Source organism: Myotis nattereri (genome assembly GCF_964212035.1).
Source record: "Myotis nattereri genome assembly, chromosome: 4".
Lineage (NCBI taxonomy): Eukaryota > Metazoa > Chordata > Mammalia > Chiroptera > Vespertilionidae > Myotis > Myotis nattereri.
Window position 1 is genome coordinate 60,503,334 of NC_138079.1, and position 21,667 is coordinate 60,525,000.

General features: G+C 34.4%; 1 long non-coding RNA gene across 1 annotated transcript in view; it reads left to right on the plus strand.

The window, feature by feature from the left end:
- The window catches only part of LOC308517733, a 39,005-nt gene that overhangs the window by 13,452 nt on the left and 3,886 nt on the right, over positions 1-21,667 (plus strand). Inside the window, exon 2 of the long non-coding RNA XR_013995874.1 lies at positions 19,744-19,813. This is a non-coding gene — a long non-coding RNA (uncharacterized lncRNA). The remainder of the gene's footprint in view (positions 1-19,743; positions 19,814-21,667) is intronic.

Consider the following 21,667-nt stretch of genomic DNA (forward strand, 5'->3'; position numbering starts at 1 on the left):
AAAGGAAAAATATTAAGTTACCAATTAAATACAGATTTCTTCATAGGAATAAAAGGATAAGGCATTTGCATTTACATATACTAAACTGATCCTATTTTTCTAGTGTATAATTTAGGTTTTTTAAATAAAATACATATGTAGTATGGCACAATATATTAGCAAATTATTGACAGATATGAAAAATTAAAATTGGAAATTAACTTTTATATAAAATGATAAAATCAGGTAATCTTGAATAATTATACATGTATTGTATGCATTTTGTTTCTCTTTAATTTTACAATTGGCAGATATATTATCATCATATTTACTAGCTTAGGAAATAAAATTTGTAGTTGTGATTTTCTTTTTTAAAAAAATATATTTTATTGATTTTTTACAGAGAGGTAGGGAGAGGGATAGAGAGTTAGAAACATTGATGAGAGAGAAACATCGATCAGCTGCCTCCTGCACTACTGGGGATGTGCCTGCAACCAAGGTACATGCCCTTGACTGGAATCGAACTTGGGACCCTTCAGTCCACAGGCTGACGCTCTATCCATTGAGCCAAACCAGTCAGGGCTGTAGCTGTGATTTTCATTCCTTTTATTGGTATCACGAATATTAAGCAGGAATTGTTACCTTGTCTTATGATTAAGTTTATGTGAAAGTTTAAAATCTTTAAAGTCCTTGAAGAAATATGGTAATGGAATATTAATGGAATGCAAACTATTTTTTTCTATCCATCTGTTGAAGACAAATCCAAATTTGAATCTTAATTTTCTCCTAGACAGTGATGTTGAACAACCTATTTAGCTTCTTTGACCTTCAGTTTGTATCCTTTTAGAAAAATAGATAATAATAGGAAACACTTTAAAAGGTAGTTATAAGGATTCAGTGAGTGCATACGATTGCTAATGAAAATACACTTATGCCATCTAACATGAGGCAAAACGACTCAGCTCTGAGAGTCAGAAATGGCTGGACCTTGTCTCTGGAGGGATCAATTGCCACAATTTACTGGACATTATATGATCTATCAGAAACCATGAGAGTCCTTGAATTCTAATTCTTTTCTGTAGCTAATCAGTATCAGAGAGTGAAAAATGAGGGCTCAGGGCTGTACTCAGGAAGTGACAATACACAATTGAGCTCAACAAAGATTCCAGGGTATGTTTGGACATAAATGTGGAACAGGTATTCTTAAGCCTCTCAAAGTGGAATCCCAATGAACAAGGTCTTAGAGAGAGAGAATTAGCAGGTTTTCCACCCCTAGTCTTAGATGAGCTCTCCTCCATCATTGCTTCACACTTCACACACCAAAATACAGTAACTTCAATATAACTAATTTCTCAAGTTGGACTTTGTTTCATAATTTCCTTTTAGTATGGCATGGTTTCTCACAGATGTGATTGCTGTGACCAGCCAAATATAAAAAACTAGTGCTTCTCAGACCCACATGGAGAAAAAGATGGTCTTTTAATAATGACAGTGTATATAAACCAGAGTGTTAAGTATAAGTCTGAAAAAAATATCTGAGGGATGTGTTATTCTTCTCAGATTCTAATTGTCAGAAACCCTGGAGCAGGAGGATATTAAAATAATGCTGACACCCTGGGTCATTTTGACAATTCTCAGTTCTTACAACTCTGGTTTCTAAGAGAAACTGATAAAAATAGCTAAGCTAATCAGGACAGCACCTTCATGGTACAGAGAGGAAACAACTAACTCAGAAGAAGAATGAAAAAGTAAAAAGTATCTGGAATAGGAAGAACGGTGTTAGGAAAATTTTCTGAAACTTGGAAAGAGGCAGAAGATGTTACTGGGTGTTCTTTCAGTGTGATTCTGAGCTTGAACCTTTGATTTATTTTATATTTACTGGACTATTTCACAACTGTGTAGGAGTAGAGTTTAATATGTAGATTTTATTGTATTATTTTATCCAGAAGAGATGCAAATAATTTCTTTTGGTAGAAAAGATAACCTCAAGGGTAGGACATCAAGCAGTTTTGTATCTACCCCAATAGTTATGCATTAGCATTCTCTTTCTAAATTGCTCATAAATACCTAGCTCCTCAAATGTTCTTTGAGATATATATCTGGTTGTCTTATTAATTAATGTATTGAATGAAACATTAGACATGTGTTCATTTTCTATTTGTGTGAGAGTTACAATATTATCTTTGTGAAACTTATACTTTAACTATGTCTCTCTAGGCAAAGGAACAAAAAGATCTCATCAGAAAAAAAATGTTAGAGAAGTCACACTATTTACCATATGAGTTCAGAAGTCAAGAAGAAAAAGTTCTTATTTGTTAATCAGCTGCTGGGCACTCCATTATTGTGAATTGTCCAGGTTATTGTCAAACAGAAAAATTGGAAGAAGCAAGAAGGGCTAAATGGATGCGCATTAAAAAGAGCTGAGTCAGGTAGCTGACAGGGAAGATAACCGAGAGCCTCATCAGCTGTATTCCGGTGGGAGAGTATTGCTTTCTTTATTGGAATTGTTGAGGAGACTTTGCAGTAGTTGTGCTGAGACAGAAATATGTATGAAGATTAATATTAATATTCAAAAGAGACTATTAAGGAACTGTGTTGTGCTTAATGAAAATATACCTTTTTAAATTTTGTGAAAAAGGAACCACATAAGACATATGTAGTTTTTGCTTTCTGTTGTTTCTTCGCATATGTTAGAGCAACTTCTCAGACAGAACACTTGTGATCATGTGTCCAAAGTATTATTGTCAATTGACAGCTAGGAAAATATGCATCTAAGAAAGCCATTTCAGATATTTACATTTGGTAGAACATTTTACAGGAAAAGGGGTGACTAGATTAAATTGTGAACATAGGTACAAGAGGAAAATAACTTGCTAAAGGTTATTAGGGTAGTAATTAGACTGGTTAAAGTAGCTTGCCACTTTAAATATTTAGTTAGCCTGGGCACAGCAGGATAGTTGTCAAGGTTTAATCTAAGCTTTTGGAAATTTCTCTTTATTACATCTAATAACAAACTTGGCCTAAAGTCATCTTCCAGAAAATATGTCAAATATATGTAGACAAAATTGTCTTCCAGAAAATAACCCAAATGTATGTGGATGAAAAGCTCTTAACAAGCTCCAGGGAAGCCTGTATGATGGCTTTAAAAACTCAGAAATCTAATTTCAGACCACAGAGGATGGTCTGAAATGAAAACTTTTTTACTAGAAACAGTTTATGGTGTGTAGTCATGTCTTGGGCTAGAACCTTTACCTTGATTAAGCCTGTCTATTGTACTTTTGCATCTAAGATAACATCCCTTTTCTGGACCCATCTGGGCACAACCACCTCACCACAGAAACCCTGATGGTTATTGTTATCATGTTAATTGTTGACTGTTAACTATTCCATTGGTGTAAAAAGCACATGTGTCTATTATTTAACTTTTTATCCAATCCCAGAGGCTCCCTCCACTTTGCTTTCTCCAATGGATTTCATATAACCCACTTACAACTTCTCTTTTGATTGTAAGGTATAAAGCAGGGTGCAGAACTGCCATTTTCTGGAACATTTCATCAATCCATTAAGGTTTTGTTTCCCAGCAGTTGTCATCAGTTTGGATTGAATAAACTCATAAAAATCTCTATGGATTTGAATGTTTCTTACATTGAAATGCATACATATTTTTTTTTTCAAAAATGATTGATAACATGATATAGGCCTTTCGATTGGTTTGAAATATACTAGTACACATAATTACTTGCTAGGCTTTAAATGTGTAAAATATAGGTATATAGGTGGTAAACACTTAGAAAATATTAGTTATTCCTTAAGAACTCAACATCACTGCTAAAAATAACACAAAATGAATACAAAAAACAACACAATTCTTCAATTACAAGGAAAATATGTTTTTGGACACACATGCAAGCACACACATATAATCCAAGCGTTCATCATTAAATATAAAATTAAATGACCATCTATTGTATGAGAAATAATCCTTTAATTCTGCCCTCAAGCCTCTTAGGAGCACTCTGGGAAGTAGGCAGTTTTTATTTCTTAAAGCAAGAATTTCCAAAAAATAACCCCAAAAAACAAAAAACACACACAAATATACACACACTCAAATTAACCTTGAAATTCCACCAAGAACACATTGCAACATTGAATCTGCTTTTCCCAAACTAAAAAAAAAAAAAAAAAAAAGAATTTCCAAGAGGCTTTCCTAAATTGATTCCTACCCTATTACATATGAATTGGCCCCTACTCCTTAAATTCACTTTTTCTCAATTCCCTGATTCTATATAGTTTTTGAAACCTACTTCAAATGCTTCCTGATCATCTAGTCTGAAGCATATCTCCCTCCCCTAATGTTCGTAGGCACACCTTCTATATTTTTCTTAAAGCAAGCATCACTTGCTATCATCTAATGTTATAGGACAGGAAGAAGCTAGGAAAATTCCAGGATAAGTGAAATAGGGAAACTCAGACAGACAGATACACAACAGTTTGCAGCCACCTAGTAAATTCTATCTTTCCTAAACCAAGGAAACTTCCATTTGACCCAGTAAACCCACTTCTAGGAATATATCCCAAAAAGACAAACACCAATCAGAAAGGATATATGCACCTCTATGTTCACAGCAGCACAATTTACAATAGTTAACATTTGGAAACAGCCTAAGTGCTCATCAGCAGTTGAGTGGCTTAGAAAACTGATACATCTACACAATGGAATACTATGCTGCTGTTAAAAAGAAGGGATTCTTACCATTTGCAACAGCATGGATGGAACTGGAAAGCATTATGCTAAGCAAAATAAGCCAGTTAGAGAAAGATAAATATCACATGATCTCAATCATTTGTGGAGTATAATGAACAATATAAACTGATGAACAAAAATGCAACCAGCAACATAGAAGCATCAAACAGACTGTCCAACCTATGAGGGAAGGTGGGGCTTAAGGGGGTAAGAGATCGACCAAAGGACTTGTATGCATGCATATGAGCATAACCAATGGACACAAATGGTATGGGGCTGAGGGCATGTGCTGGGGGGTGGGAGCGGCCAGGGAGAGGTCAATGGGGGAAAAAGAAAACTCATGTAATACTTTAAACAATAAAGAATTTAATTTTTTTTAAAAAAGAGAGTAAATGGTTTGTACTTCTCTTCAACCAGAGAGTAAATAGCTTAAATCACTCTATTCAGGGAGACAGATAACAGAAATCCATTTGTGATATTTGCCAGCCACACGCAAGGACAGACCAATTAAGAGAATAAATCTCATTTTGGTATATCCGCATAAAGCTGATGAATATTCTATTGACCCACCTCTAATACTTCCCCTAAAAGCCCAGCCTTTAAAACTCCCTGAACCGAAGGTCCCAGCACACTCTCCCTCTGGGGAGCATGTCCCTGCCATTCCCTTCCTTTTCTCCTTACCCCACATGCACTTAACTCCTAAACTCCAAGGGATATGGTGCTATTTGCAACCAGGGTGGGGGGTGGGGATGAGCAGTGGTAGCTCATCTGGGCTAACTCCCTGAACCTGTCTTTAAGCCCCCCTGCCCCGCCCCCCAACATTTTTTTTTTTTTTTTACTTCCCAGTGAGCCTGTGCAGCCCAGCGTAGGCTCTCCGGCTGCTTCGTCTATGCCCTTAAGTGTGTTTTTGCTGTGGTCAATAAGTTCTTGCTTGCTTTTTTACACATTGTCTCTTGATTGAAGTCTTTCCTTCAAGAAGACAAAAACTGAGGTCTTCCTGGTAACACTATTAAGTGTACTGACATCATTCCTTCCCTACTGAACTCTGACTTCTTTCATACAATAGCATTTTATTCTCTAAAAGCTGCATTTTAATTTTGCTATTTCCTGACTCAATATTTTACATCCATGTGGTGTAATTAAGATTTTTGCAGAACATGAAAAGCAATCAGACATCCTCTGTGCTCAGCTAAGGATGGTGTGTGATGTTACTTATCCACCTTCACCACAAAAGTGGCAATTATAGCTATGTCTGTTCTTTCTCTATTACGGAAGAAGGCAGCCCCAGAAAGCTAGAAGTGACAGTGAAAGGATGATAGCAGTTTGGGTATACCTGTAGTCCTAAAAATTCTTGATAGGATCACCTTTTCCACAGGTTAAAGGACTGAGAGTTAATTCCCTTTTACAATCACAGGCTCTTAAACCAACCACAGCTTTTCAAGCTAGGCGCAGTATTTTTTCTTGCTCATAGATACCCTCTGCATAAAGTTTCAAACACTCAGACCAGCAGCACTATCTATGCCTCATTACCATTTAAATAGACTGATCAATGAAAATTAGCATGTGATTTGAATTACAGCACCACCTCCTGCCTTTTAGAGCCTGGATCCTCAGAACCTCTTTAAATAGCTGCTACATTTGTCTGTGAGGATTCCTCCTTTTCTTCAGTCTGGAAACAAGGTGTTTGCCAGTGCTTTATAGCAAGAACTTTAATGGGGCCATTGATCTCTGGTTCTGCCTATTCTTCATCTGCCTCCAGTAAAACCTATTGTCCTGTTAAAACACCAAGTATTTAATAGCACCCACCTCATACAATGAACATTTTGATTTAATACCATTCTTAGTTGTAAGTCTATAATCTCATCACACCAATTTAACCCATAAATAATGTTATCAGTGGGGATCAGTGGGCCCACTATGCTGGGCAGGGATTCAAGGACTATCATGGCTACTAGTCACCATAAGAAGCTTGGACAAAAAGAAATAGAAAATATAAAAATTAAAAAAAATATGTATATATAAGCTATTTAATACACCAAGTATACATCTTGCCTGCCTTGTCTATGTCATAAAACTTTATGGAAGTTAATTATGAGATGATGTGTGGAAGAACTTTATACATATTATTATGTCGTACAAATATACAGCTTTATTGGTTTTACTCCAAATATACAGATATAGTGATATGACCTAATTAAATATCTTGGTAGGATTATTTTATAATTTGACCCACTATATTATTATTACTTATAGAAAACATATTTCCTGTTTTATAGTTAGGATAGTCAAGAAGCACTGCCTTGGATCCGGTTGTGATTTCTGGTCACTGGTACAAACTATACGCAGTTTCCAGCAAGGAGCTCACAGATTATTTAACAATAAAATGATATAACATTTTCTCCCACATACTAACCAGTATTCTATGGATCCTCAAGTAACTTTTCAACTCTAAGAATTCATTTTTTATTTAGTTGGAAAAAAATTCAGTATTATACATTAGTACACAATTCTCTATGGTTTGGCACTCAAATTATTTCTATATCTGTATACTGATGTTGCATTTTTGGTTCAATTGCATTAATTTTATTTAAAAGTGCAATGCTTGCTAAATATTCTTTCTTCCTCAAATATTTCTAGTCTTCTTTAAGACATAGACTTTATCTTTTTCATTTGTTACTGTATCAATACAATCATAGTTCCTGGATCACCATTAGCATTAAATATGTGTTGAATAAATGAACATTCATGGCCCCAAATGTTAAATTGAGTGACTTATTTGAACTTCATTAGCAACCTAGATTACCCAAAATAAACATATTTAGGGTGTAAAATCTGAAATTATTTTGAAAATACATCCTCAGTGAAAGTTCTGTAACCTGCTTTCCCATTTAGGTTACTACCTGTAAATATGTCCTATTTAGAAACAAATGAATAAAAATAACATGGCTTGGAAACAAACTACAGAGGATTCTAATGATGCCCCAAACCAGTATAATGCTCTGTAGATCCATTTTATTGATAACGGGCCATTGAAACACATAAATCTCTTATTTAGAAATGTGTAAGCTAAGAGCCTCGTCCTTAAGTATATATATCTATAGGAACATTTTAAAACCTTTTTATTTTGAAATAATTATAAACTCATATGAAGTATAGATGGGGATATAATATAAAACCATTTTTCCTCACACTTTATTTTTATGTCCTCTTCTCACTAAGAAAACAATGTATCATTATTTAGCCTCTGTAATAATGCTGTATTTCCAAAGAGTTGAGGTAAATTTATAGGAGGCAAGGAGGCAAGAAAACAGCAACAACAAAAACAACAAAAAATTAGGAAAATCCCTTTATATCTTACTATTAAAATTTGTTTTGTTTTGGTAATATAGCCAGTGTATTTAGCTAATAAGAGTATGATGTACTTTTCTAACTTTATTATTTTCTGTATACTTCAAATTGAATTATTTACTATTTCCTGCCATGATTCCATGGTCAGACTAAAATTATTTTTTTCTTGTTCTTCAGAATTTCCTGTGCATTCTATCTAATCTGTTAAAAGATAAATGAAGTAATCTTAAATATTTCAAGATTATACTTGAGCAAAAACATATTTGAATTGGGAAGTTCCAAACTGTAAGTGGTTAGGATGTTCCCCCAACAGGAGATGGGAAAAAGACTTATTGGGGAAAGGTTCAAGCAAAGCACAGAAATTATTAGTTGACTAAAGCTTAAAGTCTAGTTAGCTTTTTATGATTGGTTGTCCTTAGGTTTTGATTTTGTAAGCTTGAGGCATTTAAAGGCTTAAATATGATTTGCTTACATAGGCTGCCATGGTATAAGAATTACCTCAGTTTAATGCCCTCCTTGTTTAATTTAACTTAACAAACCTTAGAAAGCAAATTTAAGTGTAATACAATCAGTATGGCTTTCTCTAATCCCATCAGCTAGATGAATTTTGTTAGTTGTCTGAAACCCTCAGTTCATGAATGTATATTCTTTTTGGAACTCAGGTCACTTCTATCTCATGTAGGACTCATAGATAAGTATTATTATCTTTCCTTTTGGACCACCATCACCCTGGAAGCAGGCTATATCAGTTAGTCACCTTTATATTTCACAGCTTCTAGCTGACAATTAGTATTTTTGAAAAAGTTCAAATGAATTTAAATTCATGTACAAAAATATGTAACTTTGTTTCCTAACTTTGCTGCTAACCACTCAAAACATGTGAGAAGAGTTGTGCGAGTAGCAGCAACTGTGACAGCCCGAGGAGCAGCTGCCGCCTGCAACCATGCAAAAGCCACATGAGCACCCACTATGACAAAATGAAAGTATGCAATATGTCAGAAAAAATATTCAGAATTAGGCTTATACAGTATAAACCAGATGGATGAGAAAAATCAACAACCTATGCAAAAATCAAGAGGTAATAAAAAGTGATATATCTATAATAAAAAAACAACAACAATGGAATCTTTCAACAGTAGGCTAGGAGAAGCAGAGGACCGAATTAGTGAATTAGAAGACAGGGAAGCAAAACACACCCAATCTGAACTGCAATTGGAGAAAAAAATCAAAAGATAGGAGGAGAGCCTAAGGGAGCTTTGGGCAGTTTATCACTACCAAGACATCAATGCAAGAAATGCTAAAGGGACTGTTGTAAAAAGAAGAAAAAAAAAAGGGAAGAAGGAACACAGGTACAAAAATAAAAAAAAAAATAAGCTATAAACAAGTACCTATCAATAATAACTTTAAATGTCAATGCCTAAATGCTCCAATCAAAAGACATTGAGTGGCTGAATAGATAAGAAAACGTGACCCATATACATGCTGTCTATAAGAGGCCCACCTCAGAACAAGAGACTCACACAGACTGAAAGTGAAGAGATGGAAAATATCTTTCAGGCAAATGGAAATGAAAAAAAATCTGGGGTAGCAATACTTATATCTGAAAGAATAGACCTCAGAGTGAAGGCCATAACAAGAGATAAGGAAGGCCACTTTATAATACTAAAGGGATGAAAACAACGAGAAGGTATAACCTTGGTAAACATATATGCACCCAATGCAGGAGCACCTAAATACGTTAAAAAAAACTTCTGGAAGATATCAAGGGAAATTGAGAGCAATATGATCATAGTAGAGGACTTTAATACCCCTTTTAACATCACTGGATAAATCCTCTAGGCCAGTGATGGCGAACCTATGACACACGTGTTAGAGGTGACACGCGAACTCATTTTTTTTGGTTGATTATTCTTTGTTAAATGGCATTTAAATATATAAAATAAATATAAAAAATATAAATCTTTGTTTTACTATGGTTGCAAATATCAAAAACTTTCTATATGTGACATGGCACCAGAGTTAAGTTAGAGTTTTTCAAAATGCTGACACGCCGAGTTCAAAAGGTTCGCCATCACTGCTCTAGGCAAAATAATCAGCAAAGGAACAGCAATCCTAAATGACTCACTAGATCAGATGGACTTAATTGACATCTCCAAAACATTTCACCCGAAAGCTACAGAATATACATTCTTCTTGAGTGAACATGGGACATTTTCAAAGACAGAGCACATATTGGGTCAAGGCAAAGTCTCTCCAAATTCAAGAAGATTGAAATCATATCAAGCATCTTCTCAGACTACAATGGCATAATATTAGAAATCAACTATAATAAAAACAATAAAAGAATTCAAACACTTGGAGGCTGAATAGCATACTATTAAACAATGATTGGGTTACCAAAGATATCAAAGAAGAAATAAAAAGCATCCTGGAAACAAATGACAATGACAACACAACAATCCAAAACCTATGGGACACAGTGAAAGCAGTCCTGAGAGGGAAGTTTGTAGCATTACAGGCCTACCTCAAAAAAAAGAGAAGAACTGGTAATAAATGATCTAACTTTACAACTTAAAGAATTAGAAAGAAACAAGAAAATCCCAGATGAGCAGAGGGAAGGAAATAATCCGAATGAAAATAAATGACATAGAGACCCCCAAAAACAATACATAAGATCAATGCAACCAAGAGGTGATTCTTTGTAATGATAAACAAGATCGATGAACCTCTAGCCAAGTTCATCAAGAAGCAAAGAGAGAGGACCCAAATAAACAAAATAAGAAATGAGAGAGGCAAAATAACAACAGACCCCACAAAATACAAAGGACTGTAAAAAATACTATGAACAACTTTATTCCAACAAACTAAACAACCAAGAGGAAATGGACATATTCCTAGAAAAATACCTCCTTCCAAAACTCAATCAAGAAGAATAAAAAAATCTCAACAGGCTGATAACTAAGGAGGAAATTGAAGCAGTCATAAAAAACTTCCAGCAAACAAAAGCCTGGGGCCAAATGGCTTCACAGGGGAATTTTACCACACATTCAAAGAAGAACTAAAACCTGTCTTTTTTAGACTATTCCAAAAAATCAAGAGAAAGGCACACTTCCAAGCTTTTTCTATAAAGCCAGCATTACCCTAATCCCCAAACCAGATAAAGACACTACAAAGAAAGAGAATTATAGGCCAATATCCCTGATAAACATAGATGCTAAAATCCTCAAAATAATTCTACAAAATTGGATCCAGCATTACATTAGAAAGATCATACGTCATGACCATGTGGGATTTATTCCAGGGATGCAAGGCTGCAAATCAATAAATGTGGTACATCACATAAACAATTTGAGAGATAAAAATCACATAATCATATCAATTGATGCAGAAAAGGCATTTGATAAAATCCAACACCCTTTCTTGATAAAAACTCTCAGCAAAGTGGTAATAGCGGGATCATACCTCAATATAATAAAAGCCTTATATGACAAACCTACAACCAACATCATATTCACTGGGCAAAAACTAAAACCATTTTTCCTAAGAACAGAAACAAGACAGGGATGCCCACTTTCACCACTCCTGATCGACTTAATAGTGGAAGTACTAGCCATAGCGATCAGACAAGTGAAGAAATAAAAGGCATCCAAATTGGAAAAGAAGAAGTAAATTTGTCATTATTCACAGATGACATGATATAGTACTTAGAAAACCCTAAAGACCCCATCAAAAAACTATTAGAATTAATAAATGAATTAAAAAATGGAGCAGGATACAAAATTAACACCCAGAAATCTATGGCATTTTTATACACCAATAATGAACACACAGATAGAGAAACTAAAAGTCCCATTTACCATTGCAAGAAAAAAATAAAGATACCTAGGAGGTAAAGGACCTGTACACAGAAAATAATAAGATGCTGAAAAAAGAGATAAAGGAAGACATAAACAAATGGAAGAATATACCGTGTTCATGGATTGATAGATTCAACATCATTAAAATGTCCATACTACCCAAAGCAATCTATAGATTCAATGGAATCACCATTAAAATACCAATGGCATACTTCAAAGACCTAGAACAAAGTCTCCAAAAATTCATCTGGAATAAAAAAAGATCTGAATAGCTGCAGCAATCTTGAGAAAAAAGAACAAAGTTGGAAGGATCTCAATACCAGATATCAAGCTATACTATAAAGCCACTATTCTCAAAACAGCCTGGTACTGGCACAAGAACAGACATATAGACCAATGGAACAGAACAGAGAACCCAGAAATCGATCCAAGCCATTATGCTCAATTAATATTTGACAAAGGAGGCAAGAGCATACAATGGAATCAAGACAGTCTCTTCAATAAATGGTGTTGGAAAAATTGGACAGATACATGCAAAAAAAATGAAACTAGATCACCAACTTACACCGTACACAAAAATAAACTCAAATGGATAAAGGACTTAAACTTAAGACGGGAAACCATAAAAATCTTAGAAGAAACCATAGGCAGCAAAATAGTAGACATTTGTCATAGCAATATCTTTACTGATATAGATCCTAGGGCAATGGAAACTAAAGAGAAAATAAAAAAAATGTGACATCAAAATAAAAAGCTTCTGCACAGCAAAATAAACCATCAACAAAACAAGAAAGCCCACCACATGGGAGAACATATTTGCCAATGTTATCTCCCATAAGGGTTTAATCTCCAAAATTTACAGGGAACTCATACAACTTAACAAAAGGAAGAGAAACAATCCAATCAAAAAATGGGCAATGGCCCTAAATAGACACTTTTTGAAAAAGAGGACATATAGAAGGCCAAGAAAGATGCTCAAAGACACTAATCATCTGAGAGATGCCAATCAAAACAACAATGAGGTACCACCTCATACCTGCCAGAATGGCTATCATCAACAAATCAACAAACGACAAGTGCTGGCGAGGATGAGGAGAAAGAGGAACCCTCTTGCACTGCTGGTGGGAATGCAGACTGGTGCAGCCACTGTGAAAAACAGGATGGTGTTTCCTCAAAACATTAAAAATGGAACTTCCATTTGACCCAGAAATTCCACTTCTAGAAATATATCCCAAGAAACCAGAAACACCATTCAGAAAGGATATATGCACCCCTATGTTCATAGCAGCACAATTCACCATAGCTAAGATTTTAAACAGCTTAACTGCCCATCAGCAGATGAGTGGATTTGAAAACTGTGGTTCATCTACACAATGGAATACTATACTGCTGTAAAAAAGAAGGAATTCTTACCATTTGCAACAGCATGGACGGAACTGGAGAGCATTATGCTAAGCAAAATAAGCCAGTTAGAGAAAAACAAATATCACATGATCTCACTCATTTCTGATGATCAAAAATAGAGCCAGAGTCATAGAAGCATTGAACAGACTGTCCAACCTATGATGGAAGGTGGAGGGTGAGGGAGTAAGAGATCAATCAAAGGACTTGTATGCATGCACCTGAGCATAACTGATGTTCACAGACAGTGTGGGGGGTGGGGGTGGGGGGTTAGGGCATGTGCTGCGGCAGGGGGAGGGCAGCCAGGGAGAGGTCAATGAGGGGTGGGGGAAGAAGACTTATATAATACTTTAAACAATAAAGAATTTAAATTAAAAAAACAAACAAACATGTGAGGGAGATTGAGAAAGAGGTTCTTATACCTCTGATTTACTCAATTTAAAGTTTTCATCTTGTGTTTTCCTGAAAATAAAATTCATGCCAACAGGTTCAGAGTTTTAAATTTGTAGAAATAATTGTTATCCTAAGCCATATATATATTCTGAATGGTAAAGTTATTCTTGTTAGAAATCACATGTAAAGTCATTTATTATGGATATAGCCTGTGTTCTGGAAGTGCTGAATATAGTACTTAGCTAGATTTCTAATCCAATTTATTTCTTTACCAGCAATCATTCTGGAAGTAGCAAAGTACCTGGGGACTCATTATCTGAACCCCAAATAAAACGTGTTACTTTTTTTTACCCAATCCTAAAATACAGTCACTATTTTCTTTTTTAATTAGCATTTGTTATTATTCCTATATATTTTTATAGAACATAGGAAAAATTGTATTGTAAATTTTTAACTAATAATATTAAATAAATTATTAATTTAAAAGATTATGAAAAATTACCACCCATGGTGAACGAAAGAAAATTCAGGGAGGAAAAATTAATGTAGCCCAAGCATTATTATTATTTTTCTTTTCTAAAATATGAACCATTTTTTGCTATTTGTAGCTAAAATATAAAAAGGATAATATTTGTTACTTATTAAGTTAAAAGTATGATTAGAGCTCAGTGGGTTTTTTTGTTTGTTTTTTAGGAAAGTAGTTTTTCTGGGAGTTTTAATAACAATATAAATCTGTTGTTCTATTGTGAGTGTAATATTATTTTCCCAGAATTATTCTATTGATTTATCAGTGAGAATGTAAGTCAATTTATGCAGACTGCAGTATATTTTAGAGATAGGTTGTGATGTATTTATTTAAAGTTAATATTAACTTTGAACTTACTGGGAGGGATGGAAGAATATGAGAAACTGAGTAAAAACTAACCAAGACAGTTATATTAATAAAAATAATTTTCTTATTTACAAATTTTACCAAAGGAAATTGACCTATGGAGATTTTTTTCTCCATTAGTATATTTTTAATAGATATTTTTATTGACGTTAGAGGGAGAGGAATGCAGAGAGAGAGGAAAAAAACATGATTATCTACCTTCTGCATACCCCCTACTGAGCATCAAGCCAGCAACCTGGGTATGTGCCCTAATCCTGGGAACAGGAGACCTCTTGGTGCGTTGGACCACGTTCAACCAACTGAGCCACTCCACCCGGGCTCCATAAGTACCTTGAAGTCTTTATTACTGAATCAGTGATTTACACCACAATGTATTCAGCATTCTATGGTTGATAATACAAGACTTAACCTTAAATTTTAAATATATTTTAGAAAATTAATGATGTGTCTATTCAATGACCCAAATTTTCTTTCTAAAAGAAACAAATATTCCGCTATTTCTAAATTTAATATTTCATCTTTATTTTTCACACAACATAGTATAATGTGTTACCATTGAAGGTCAACATTTCAATGAAAGCTTCAATCAAACAAGGTCCTTCAGATCCAAATAAAAGCAGCTTTAACATGTGTGTAATTCTAGAACAGACGTCTTGTATAATAATGAGTAAAGTGGTATTTTTTTTAAGACTTTCTTTTTATAAAAGTTTAAAGTTCACAACAAAATTGAAGCAGGTGCACAGAGATTTTTTCCATAACCACATACGCATAGCCTCCTGTGTTACCAAGTTCCCTTACCAGAGTGGGACAGAACTGACAAGTCTACATTGATACATCCTGGTCACCAAAAGTCCAAGACTAACATCAAGGTTAATTCTTGGTATACATTCTGTGGATTTGGACATATGTATAAAGACATGTATCCATCATTATAGTATCATACAGAATACTTCCACCTATTAATCACCTTGCCCCAATCCTTGACTATCTTTTTACTGTCTTTAGTTTTGCCTTTTCCAGAATGTCATACAGTCAAAATCATATAGTATGTACACTTTTCAGATTGGCTTATTTCATTTAGTAATATGTATTTAAGATTTCTTCATGTCTTTTCCTGGCATGACAGCTTATTTCTTTTCAGTGCTGAATAACATTCCACTTATCAGTGTACTACAGTTATTTGTTCACTCACTACTGAAGGTCATCTTGGTTACTTCCAAGTTTTGGCAATTATGCATAAAACTGCTATAAACATCTGTGTGCATGTCATTATGTGGACATACTTTCAAGTCTTTTGAGAAAATAACAAGGGATATGATTGTTGGTTCACAAGGTAGTGTACGTTTAGTTTTGTAAGGAACCTCTGAACTTTTCTCCAAAGTGCTGTACCATTTCACATTTCTACCAGCAATGATTGAGTGTTATTGTTCCACATCCTTACCAGCATTTATTGGTGTCAATGTTCTGAATTTTGGCCATTCTTACAGTCTGTAGTGGTATCCCGTTGTTGTTTTAATTTGCATTTCCCTGATGACATATGATGTGGAACAACTCATGTTCTGCTTTGCCACCTGGATATCTTCTTTAAGTGATGTGTTGGTCAAGATCTTTTTATTTATAGTTGGATTTTTGCTTCCGTATTATTGGGTTTTAAGAGTTCTTTGTATATTTTGGATAATGGTCCTTTATCCTATGTGTTGTTTGCAATATTTTCTTCTAGTCTGTGTCTTGCTTTCTCATTCTCTTGACAGTGTCTTTTGCAGAACAGAAGTTTTTAAATCCAGTTTATCCATTTTTATGGATTCTGCTCTTGGTACTGTATCTGAGAAGTCATCATCAGACCCAATGACAACTAGGTTTTCTCCTATGTTATCTTCTAGCAATTTTATAGTTTTCTGTTTTACTTGTATGTCTGTGACCCATACTGAATGAATTTTAGTGAAGTGTGTGCGGTGTGTGTCTACATTCATTTTTTTAAAAGGTGGATATGTTCCAGCTCTACTTACTAAAAAGACTCACCAAAAACAGTATCATGCAGAGTAACTTCACCTCCCTAAAATTGCCTGTGCTTCACCCATTTAATCATCTAACCCTCCATGTGATAGCTGGTCAACCACTGGTTATTTTACCATCTATTTAGTTTTGCCTTTTCCAGAATGTCATATAACTGGAATGTTGCAGGATGTAGTCATTTCTGATACACTCTTTCACATAATATGTATTTAATATTCTTTCATGTCTTCTCATGACTTGCTCATTTTTTAAAAATTGCTGAATATATGCCGTTGCTTAGATGTATCACAGTTTGTTTATTCATTTACTTATGAATAGGTATCTTGGTTGCTTCTAGTTTTTACAGATATGTATACAGTTGATATAACATTTGTGTGCAGGTTTTTATGTGGATGTATTAGTCATGCATTCTTTTGCCATCAGACAGAATATGGATAATTGAATTGTATTCCTAATTATTAAAGGTACTTTAGAGAGCATGTAAAGGCAGTATTTCAAATATTGTGTTATTTTTTGCACATATACAAAATCTATACTGCATCTTTCAAAATGACTATATATATAGAAAACAATAGAAAGTTTACAGATGAAAAATGATTCCTCTTTTATAATCATTTTTATATAAATTTTACCAATTTCATTTGTTTTCAAATGTTTTTGAATGCCATCTTAATAATAGCTATTCTTTTAAACATTTCCTGGGAATCAGAATCATGTATGATTGAATTTGTCATGATGGACCCAAGGAAAATGATTGGGTCAAGCTTGTCTTCTTAGGGCTGCCAGCATCAAACATATGACATTATTATAACCAAGGTCTACAAAAAATAAAGCAACAGACTTGAGAAAAATGAAGGGAGCCTGTGAAAGTTACTGCACTATTTGTTCACTGGGAAGAGGTGGGAAAATGATCACTGACCTCTAAGTAACAGAGAATGGAACTCATCTTTCACTCCTGAATGAGCTACTTGCTGTAATTGATGGCAACTTGTGAAATGGCTCCAATCATTAGGGCTCCAGTGACTAGATTAGAAGAAAATGAAGGATGCAGATGGCTGTAGTAAAGCACGGAAAATGCATTTCTTCCTGGTGACAGATACAACTGATCATTTTGCAAGAATGTGCCTCACTGAAAGTGTTTCAGCTATGTAGTTCTCAGGGAAAATGAAGAGTAATGTGAAAATTGGACAAGATGAAACTAGCTGTTTCATTCCAGATATTGACTACACAAGTCACTTTCAATAAATCAGCTGCTTATTGTACCTAAGACAGCAGTTTGTTAATATTATGGAGGTGCTACAAAATGTTCTCTTTGGTTAGGCAGTCTTTGAGCATCACATGACAAAACAAGAAGTTTTATTTAAAATTCTGTACCTATTTGTTTTTCATTATCAATACTTGAACTAGTAGGCATGCTTATTTAGAAATAGCTTTGATGATCTGTAATAGTTTAGGGTCAGTACACTTTTTTTCTGTAATGGACAAGATATTACATATTTCAGACCTTTGTGGGCCATATAACAGCTACTGAACTCCACCACTATCAGGAGAAAGTATCCATGGATAATAGTTAAAGAATGAGTATGTTCCAATAAAACTTTATAAAATCAAAGCATAGCTGGATTTGGTCTTCGAGCTTTAATATGTGGTTCTTTAATCTAATATGTAAATTTAACACACTAGATATGTTATGAATAAGAACAATTAAAAAGCTTACCAGCTTGCTACAACAAAATAAATTAAATGGTAAATTAAATACTTTAGTCTTCTTTGGGAAATAGGGATATGAGTATTTATATGATTTAAATAAATATAGAATACTGTTTGTAAACAACTAGAGGTTAATGACAATTTGCATTTTTCAGCAAATTAGGAGAAAAAAATCACTTCATAATAACTATCATGCACATGGAAATAGTATATATTTTTATTAGATACTTTTGAGTGCTATTACACCATTATTTTTGGCTTCTAGATTGCTACCCAATAATGTTAAACCACTTACTGAAAATCTTTTACAAATACAAGTAATTTTTAAGTCTCAGTGGTTTACTATAAAACTAACCAGGGAGTTTTCATATTTTATCAAAACACTTTTAATAATGAATAATTTTAAATATTCAAGAGATTTTGTAAAAAAATGATATTACTAAGTCTCATGGAGTCATCACTTCAGCCTATCTTTTAAGTACTGTGACTGTTTTTCAAACTTAAAAAGAATAAAGTACTCTTTAACTGAATGGACTAATCAGGACCAGGGCTTTGGGATCATTTAAAATTTTCAGAATATAGGAACACTTGTCTTGGTGCAATTATTCCTCCCAATACAACTGAATCATTACCTTATGTGGGGCAGAAAGTAAAACTGCTACCCTGTAGCCTAACACTTATTCAGCATTTGTAGAGACAATTAGAACTTGAAAGTCTATTTGGTCAAGATATTCTGGGTAATTAGTAATTACTTCACTGAAGACTTCTACCTTAGGCTTACTTATTCAGAACTACAGAATTAAGGACCTACATTACCTTAATTTCCAACTCAATCCCTGTTCTATTTTTTAAAAAATATATTTTATTGATTTTTTACAGAGAGGAAGGGAGAGGGATAGAGAGTTAGAAACATCGATGAGAGAGAAACATCGATCAGCTGCCTCCTGCACTCCCTACTGGGTATGTGCCCGCAACCAAGGTACATGCCCTTGACCGGAATCGAACCTGGGATCCTTGAGTCCACAGGCCAACCCTCTATCCACTGAGACAAACCAGTTAGGGCTCTTTCTATTTTTTCCTCTATGATAAACCTATAAAATACAAGCTACTTCAATATCTTTTTTTAAACTTAGAAGAGATTTTATGTATGCATACCCAGAAAAGAAGATTTTTCTCAGAGTGAGTACTAGTCATTTTAGTCTTCCTAGATGTTGGCTTGTCACCTCCATACTCCCCTACCACCCCTTTCAACGAAGAGGTGCTCCTCCGGATTTATCAAATCAAGGATGTTTATTAACTGCCTCATTTTGGGGATTCATTCTCTTGAAAGTCCTTCAGTTTTTCCCCAAGGCTGAGGTGATAATCAGCTGACCTTTGTTTTGATTATGTATTTCCTTACCTTTTAGGAATCTCTTTGTTCCATTCAGTTAAAGAAAAGAAAAAGCTGAGTTTTCCATTGGCAAGTGAAAGAAAAAGGTAAGGCATTTTCAAGTTAGAAAACTTTTCTTGGGCCAAAAGGTTAAAACATTTTCTCAAGAAGCTTGCTAGAAACCTATAAAATGCTATTTTAAAGTAATTATGAAGTACCAGTTCACAAAAAAGCAATCATAAATACTGTTTTGGAAAACATTAGGAATAAAAGTCTGGCTTTAATCTGTTTTTAATATTAGAAACTTCTATTAACCATCGGTTACTTCCCAAGAAGGGCATTTAACTACTCATATGGTTTCAAAGTAAATAGACCATAATTTAATCTCTTAAAATCATTATTGAATCTGAACTTTAAAAACATTTTTATTTTTGTAGAACAGGCAGCAATTTGTGAATAAATCACCTTGTACAATTTTCCTAAGAACACAAAAATGACTTGAGTGTTGTAGGTTAGCTAGACTATCAAAGACTTTTTAAGCACATACTCTCCCTAATAATCCCAAATGTACACTGTACGAATACCAGCCATCTACTTCCTGCCTTTGTAGACCACAGAACACTACTGTTAAAAGTACAATAACTAGTAATAAAAAAATGCCTGCAAAATGCAGTTATTTTCATCACAAAACTTTATGCATTGATTGTAGAAAAGACACAGAGTAAGAACACCATAAACATTAGATGCCATTATTAATGTTGCATAGTATAACAAATTTAATTGCAAAAGAGGATAGAACCAAGTCCCTTAGGAACCTGAAAACCATGTAGAGTGCATTTTACCTACATATAGGGATTTCCCTTTGTCTATATCTAATTATATGAACTTTTATGGGGTCATGCCTATGGAAATAAGTAGGAGAGTTCATGAGTTTAAAGCGTGATTAATAGAAACAATAAAATAAAATTTGTCTAAAAGTATATATAGATATAGATATAGATATATATATATATATATATATATATATATATATATATATATGCATATACTAGGAGCCCAGTGGCCTGCCCACCCAACTGCCACCCTGCCTTGACATCCTAACCTCCCCACACAGAGCTCCAGCATGCCTGGCCCAGCCCTCCCCCAGCCCCCCTCCCCCCATCCCTCTGGCTTTCTCTGGCTGCTTCAAACCCACTCTCATCCGAGTCGCCTCAGGCTGGTCCCGCCTTCTCCTGGCGCCTCCCAGTTCTACCCCATCTCTGGGAGCAATGCCCCACCACACAAGCACAGGCAGCCTCCTCCTTAGCTGTCGTGACTGTGACACCGCTAGGATCAATTAGCATATTACCTCTTTATATCTATCTATCTATCATCTATCTAAATATGTGTGTGTGTGTTTATATGTACATGTACACACAAACACACACACAGAGGGTCCTTAGGACAGTGAAGAAAATATAAGGATTTAGCTATTGATAGGGGCACGAGTGACTTCCATAAGGGAGCATTCATTAAACTAGTGCTCACAAATTAAATTTACCCTATCTTATTAGCTAATGTACTACAAATGGTTCTTGTCTCTTAAATGATAAGGGGTGGGGATAGGGGGAAATGTGGCACATAAAAATTATATAAAATTCAAATTTTAGTGTTCACACACAAAATGTATAATTTTATCAATTAAAAAAATGTGTGGAAACATTTCTTTCTTTTTATATGTCTTTACTTAATATCCTTAATTTTGCCTCTGGACTTTCCAGGCCTAAAATATTCACTAGATGTACTTTACAAAAAGTTAGTTTACTGATCCTGCTCTTGAGCATATTTTATAGGATCAGGGTTCTTCTGAAACTCCAATTCTTTATCATAAGTTTGTGTCACTCTTCTACTTTATAAAAAAATTAAAGATATGTATTCGCTCTTGCTTGTTTACCTAGAGAAATTTAGGATTATTTTTTAAA